The 7,376-nt window shown below is 31.9% G+C and overlaps 1 pseudogene; it reads right to left on the reverse strand.

Moving 5' to 3' along the window:
• Positions 1 to 5,663: 5,663 nt before the first annotated feature.
• Positions 5,664 to 6,817, reverse strand: LOC145614021 (SKP1-like protein 1A pseudogene; annotated as a pseudogene).
• Between the last annotated feature and the right edge of the window lie 559 nt (positions 6,818 to 7,376).

Genomic DNA, 7,376 nt, shown 5'->3' on the forward strand with positions numbered 1-7,376 from the left:
CTATAACTTTAGCACTCGTGGATAAAATGGTCAGAATTCAAGCCTTAATTTCTTGCTATTGTAGCTTCTATAAATTGGGAGCTATATTAGATGGGTGTTGTAGACACCCATTTGTGTCTCCCCAAAACCAAACCCAGTGATGAATACCTTTCGCGTCGAACCATAATCGAATAAAGTGAAAGCGTGAAAAGTCTAGTGATGCGGTAGTTTTTATTAAAAATCCTTCTTTCTGTTTTCAAAAACCAATTCTATTTTATAAAAACGTCCAATCCAGTTTAGTTTGGTCCATGATAAGGGTCCAATAATGGTGTAGTTGGATGGAGCTCGAAAAGACCTTTCCAACAATATATTATAAGCCCAAATTGCAATGAATAATGAGGAAGTTATGGCCAAAATACTAAATTGGACCCAAAACGGATTTTACCTACGACCTAATGATCATGAGGAGGGTCCAAAGGTTCAATCCTATTCCTAAACTAATTAGGATTCATTAGAAGCTTCTATAAGTCTCTAAAAGATCTTAATTATTCTTTTTTGAAAAGATAAGATCATAGAGTTTGAACTTGAATAAAACTTTCCTTTTTAAAAAAGTCCTACTTCTATTCGGATATAAAGATGTTCAAAGACAGTCAGATTTTATTTTCGTGCCTGATAATCTTTATCCAAATTTTATATGGTTGGATATATCTTGAAATTAATTTTCCAGTGATATATTATAATATTAATTCCGAACTATAACGAAAAAGATATGAAAGAAATACGAAACTCTATCCAAAACTGACACCCTTCCACTATTTCGGCCATATCTTTTTATCTACAAAATATTTTAATCTGATTCTAATTGGGTTGGAAAGTATACTTCAAGAGCTTTCCAACGACATATTATATGCTTTATTTGGACTTTTGGATCAAACGATATGATATAAACAAAATCCACAAAAACTACTATTTACGAGTTTTCTTCGATTCGAATTCGAATTCTTTTCTATTCCTTCGACCTTCTTTTTTCTCTATAAATAGAGGTCATATCTCCCTTTTTTAATCATCAACAATCAACATCTACAATCTACAATTACCTATTATCTCTCTCTTCTCTCTCAAGCATTATAGCTTTCTTTCTCTCTCTCTTTCTACCTAGCTTTTATAAACACAATACCGCCCTCGCAAGATCTTGAAACACCTAGCCAAATTCGAAGTTGCCTTCGCCCTAGACGTGAAAGGTTTATTCTTTTCTGAGGGTTTGGTCCCAAATCCAGTCTAAACTTTTTAACTCTTTTTTTCAATTATTTAATTTAATTGTTTAATTTGATTATTTTCATTGAAGTTTACTAACGCGTGTATTTTGTTATTAGAAAGAGGTACGAGGCTTCAAAGTAAGTAATTAGCTGACTCTCTATGTTATTTCAATGTAGAAATCATGTTTAGATTTGATTAATTCCTAGTATCATGTTAGGATGTTATTTATTGCTTTCTAGTATCATGTTTAGGTGCTTTTTCCTTCTTTCTGATAGCATGTTAGTACCATGTTAGGGTTAAAGCTTTGATTTTTATTGTTTAGTGACATGCTAGGATTTGTGATTAATCTTGTTAGTATCATGCCTAGGATCTTGCTATAATTATTAAGCTTTATTATGCCTTTTCGTGATTATGATTATGTTATTATTAATATTATGTTGCTTTATTTATATTATTGTTATTGCTTGATCACGACTTTTTATGCATGTTTAAAGGGAATTTGTACTTGAAATCACGCTTAATAAGATGATTAATAATTTGGTTTAGGCTAATATGATTTTAATTCAAGTGATCGCCAATAATAGTTTTATTTGTGCATTAATGTTCAACCAACATAGATAAACAGGTTTAGGGTTAACCTAATGTTTGCATGTTAGTCAAAAAGCGCACATGAATACAAGTAGAATAAAGTAGAGGCCTATTTTATAGGGCGGGTCCTTTCTTTTGTAGATTGGATTCGTACCCTCATCCCTGAACCCTATTTGATTCTTGACCTTTTGGAGTTGACGATCTTATGGATCGTTAAGGGGTGTAACCTTCACCTTGTGAACGGTTTACAAGTTCCTAAAACTTGTTGGCGACCCTTTTGCTCTCTTTTCTTTCCCTTTGGATGCCACCATACTTTAGTGTATGATCACAATGGGGTTCAAGCTTGGGGTTAATGCTTGAAATATTCCCTACAAGTGTTCACATTGCCTTTCTACTTGGAGATCTTATGAGGAGGTATACATGAAAGTACATTCTGGCTTTGAATCTTCACTCTTACCCTAACAAGGTATGTTGTCTTTGAAAATCTCTTTACGGCATTATACAAGCACCTACGTGTATGTACTCCGACTATTGTTGTGTTTGTGAAACTTTGTTTGCTTTGAAAGAGTACAGTCTCTTATGTACGTTACTCCGATTATTCTTTAATAACATATACTAAAGGTTGGTTCGATACAAATCAATGTTCTTATTTATATTATGTTGATGATGTTATTATTTTTTAATATGATATGATTCTTCTTCTTTAAAGACGCTCGGTGATTATTTTCATATGAAGGATCTTGGTTCTTTGAAATATTTGTTAGGCATTATTGAAGTTGCTTGTAGTTCTTCTAGTTTGTTCCTTTATCAAGGGAAGTATTGTACTTGATATCGTTTTATATAGATGGATTATTATGTACCAAATCTGTTGGATTTCCTATTGATTCAAACCACAAGCTAGCTTAGGCTTGGCTAGTACTGTTGCAATCTTGAAGCCTATGGAAGGTGATGTGTATTTACGCAGCTATTTTGAGTTTCTTGAATAAAAGAAACAATCTTTAAACCTTTCTTGGATTTAATATGTTTATTATACGATTATAATGGTATGTATTCGTCTTTCTTGAGGAAAAACAAGTTAAAGAATATTTGTGACACAATAATAGAACTCCCAAGGCTCGGTTGAGAGGCGATACTTGAAGGCTCGGCTCAAGAATCAAAATTTAGCACAACGGCAAGGTTTTGGTTTAACAAACCATAAACATAAGCTCAGCTCACGTTTTTCATATGATAAAATAATCAAAACTCAAATCTCTACTGAAAACGTTACAACCTAAAGCCCTTTATATAGGCAAAATAAACTATGGAACTTTCTAAACACAAAAGATAAACTAATTTTAAAACTAAATCTATCATAATAAAATATAGATAACTACTAAATTATCTATAATAACCACCTAAAGGAAAACTATTATTAACAAAAGATATAATTTTATTGGCTCTTCTACCTATCCTCTAGATATGCATCAGAAGGCTTATTGGTAAGCTGATTTATCTCGCGGTCACTCAGCTAAATCTTGCTTATTTATGTTATGTCTTATTTCAGTTCATGAGAAACTCAACTCTGGGAAGCAGCCATAAATAAGGCTCATGTGATATTTAAAAGGCACTCCCGGACAAGGAATTCTTTTGAGAGTTCATAGTGATTTAACCTCGCATGGTTTGTGTGATTCGAATTGGCTCGTGTATCCCGTTACACGTAGATCTTTGACTGGATGGCTCATGCTTCTTGTTCATTCTCCCATTTCATGGAAGACTAAGAAACAAATCATTGTTTGTAGTTCTTTGACAAAGGCTATGGCTACTATCACTTGTGAATTAAAGTGATTAAAGGGGGCTTTTATTGTGTTTAAGAATTGTTTTTCATAAACAAACCACACATAGAATTTGACTGTTGTTTTGTTCACCAATGCATGGCCCTTGACAAGACGCAATTGGATTATATATTACATAAGTTGGGCATTGCATCTCACCTCCACATAAGGGGTGTTAGGATTTGTTAAGATATTTGATAAGTTACCTTAAATATATGATATGGTTTTATTTTATTTTGATTGTGTACATCCTAATATTTTTCCATATCTTTGAATTGAAGATTTTACGCCATATATGATAAAAATGATCAATAAATCAATCAATGGGCAAGTTTTAAAGACTTTCAAAAAAACCTTACAATTTTAATTGTTGTCAAGTTGAACTCAAAGCCTCCACTAAATTTAGAGTTGTCAAGTTCTTACATGTTTAATGTTACAATTAAGTTACCTTTTGGCCTTGTTAAAAAACAAATCAGGCCCTTGTTAAAAAAAAAAGTTAAATTTATGTCGTCTATATTTTTTCTTTCATTTATTTAGGAATGGACAATCTAAAAATCTGTGAAAACCTAAACCTAGTACCACAACAACAAAGCCTTAACCTAAAAATAATTTGGAGTCGGCTAACTTGAAGTGCCATAAGCTAAGGAATCGTACAATATTATAAAGATAAGGACATAACAATTGCAAAAGGGTGAGTAAACTAAGAAAATAAAAGTCCATTCAAGAAAAATTAATGAAGTTTTAAAAGAAGCCAAAAATGAAATTCAAGAAAGTTTTAAAGACGTTGGAGTAAATAAAATAGAGAAGGTTTTGCATGAGACTGTTTCACGTGAGTCCGGTTTATAATTCACATACCCATCCCCCACCCACTACCACTAACACTACCTACTACCTAGTCACTTGTCGGCGGCCAGCAACCACCCTACCCCTTCCACCGCCTGGCCCCGGTGACCCTCCCCCACAACCTCAAACAACGTCGTCTAACGCCTCCCCACTACAGCTCATTCTAATGATGATGCCTTCGTTAGCTTCTTCCGATCCACCGCTTCACCTTCTCCTCTTCACTAGAAGCTGCTGTGGAACCATAGCATCGATTCCTTGTCTCCTTCCTCCGGTTAGTTCAGATCTACTTTCTCCTTGGCCATTTTCATTTTTAATTTATTCCGATTAAATTATTATTACCCCAATTAATTCAACTACATCAGTAACATAGATTTAGGAAGTCATAAGAACATACCTCATTCAGTGGTCCATCACTGTTGCCTTCACCATTTTGGTCGAGGACATCAAGAGTTGCAACCACGGCCTTTTAATTACTTCCAAATTAACTATAATAATCTAATTTCTGATTAATATTGTCTAAAATCTGATACTTATAAGCCAATATCTGACTATAATAATCTAATTTTTGGCACTTTTAATCTAATATCTGATAATTATCATCTAATATCTGACTATTGTAATCTAATTTCTGACAATTAAAACCTAATATCTGACATTTATAATCTAATATATGATAATTATAATCTAATATCTGACCATTATTATCTAATTTCTTACACTTTTAATCTAAAATCTGATGTTTATAACTTAATATCTGACAATTATCATCTAATTTATGACAATTAAGAATTTTATTTTTTACTTTGAATGACCGGACTCACGTGAGTCCGTTCTACACAATACTTTTACAATAAGGTATAATGGTTTGAGAAAACCTAACAAAGGAAAACAATGCAATTCACAAAACGTTTGAGACATTAATGGGCTAATATTAATGGGCTAATATAATGAAATTAGATACGACTAAAAAAATTAGACAGACAAAAAGTAACATGCAAGACATAGATTAATACGATAACTGGAGAAGCAACAACGTCAATTATTCAAAAATACATAAAATCATATATTTATTAAACTCATTAATAAGGCAGAGTTCAGTAACTAAAATTGTATGGAGCAACAACAACATCATCAAATCATATTTCTTTCTGTCAGTTTCTTCGCAATTGTTGTCTGAATATCAGCTTACTCAAGATCATCAAAGGCCCATTGATGTTCCCTTCGAATTCGGGCTTCTTCTTCGGTTGTAAAATCATTGACGATGTGGAAGATCTTCCTTACTTCCTCAGGACTTTTAGACTTGATGATATCAGCAATGGCTTGGCAAGTCAAGTCTAGTAAACTCTTTATGTCCAAGTAGTTTGCAGCCTGCACAAATATTATTCACTTTAATTAGTTCTTTAACTAATGCAATTAATTAATAATTTATAAATAAAAAAAGCCAAAAAAATTGGAAGTCTAATTTTTTATCTTCAATTTTTAGGGTTTATGTGAGGGTTAACTACTTTTGATGAGTATCAATTACTCCGTACATCATAACTTTTACGATATTATCTATTGATTTATCTCTAACTCGTTATTATTATAATCGACATATATTTTATAAATTCAACTTTTAAAAGGAGAAAAACTATATATAGTGGTATCTTCTTAACTAGGAATATTATCAATTATGTAGAAATATGTAATTAATGTATATTGATCCTCTCATATAATTTCCTCATATGATAGGTTAACAATTAATGAATACAATAATTTAGTATATCTTACAATAAATAATTCAATAAGATTCGTGTTTTTTCTATATCAATGAAATGGTTAGCCAATTAATGAGATACTTTAACACAATAAAATAAATATATATATGAAACTTTAATTAAAAACAAAACTTGGTAGTTTTAATTATTACCCTTTTGTCATCTATCTTATCAAACATTGAAATGTAAAGAAAAACAAACGAAAGAATTCAACAAAATCAATAACAAATCAAATTATTAAATCAAAGAAAAAAAAATACTCACAAGAATGAGTTCAAAGAGGGTCTCTTGGTCAACTTTGAGGAAGTCCTTATCCCATTGCTTGATTTCATCTTCAGTATTTTTGGATTCGGGGTTATCGGCAACAACGTGCTTGTTGCAGTACTCGATAACCTTAGAGAGAATTTTAGCGTCGACATTAGGCACCGGAATAAGATTATTGCTGTCCCCAAGGTCTTCGATCATGTGCTTGAAAGTTTGAGAAAGCCTTGCTGCGTTTTCGTTGATTTCGAAAAACTCCTTATCGGAAGTCCTAAGAATAAATTTCTTGGAAGATGGTGGAGAAGAAGAGGATGATGCCATGGAATTGGAGTTTTCTTGGAAGGAAAAGAGGAGAGTAATATTTTGTAAAAGTATGACTTATTTTGAGAATATGTTGATTGATGAGACTTAGGAAGACTATTAGGGTTGTTTTTATAGATATTATTGGGAATTCTAGAAATATCTTAGAGGATGCTATCTTACTTTTTCCAACAAATTCTATCCTAGCCTATCCAGCTATCCTGTATGATTTTATTTTAGGGTATGATATAGAAAGCTAACTATAATGCAACTTAATGGGTCAAGTGTGGCCCAATAAATTTGATACAATTTCATTTTTTTGACAAAACTAGTTGATACATTATCCAATTAAATTCTAAAATTTCCTCGATTACTCAAGTTGTCATAAAGAATAAGTAGAAAAAAAAAATCAACAAAACAAACATTTAGTGTTCACTCATGTAATTCACATTGATTCGAAAACTACATCTGGGTATAATTCCACATTTAGTATGTAATTGTATGCCTTTAATCATTTTTTATAATCTTCATGATGAAAAATTACTCATATATTTTCCTTGTGTTTTGTTAGTATAGACGT

Source organism: Chenopodium album, chromosome 25 (assembly GCF_948465745.1).
Source record: "Chenopodium album chromosome 25, dcCheAlbu1.1, whole genome shotgun sequence".
NCBI lineage: Eukaryota > Viridiplantae > Streptophyta > Magnoliopsida > Caryophyllales > Amaranthaceae > Chenopodium > Chenopodium album.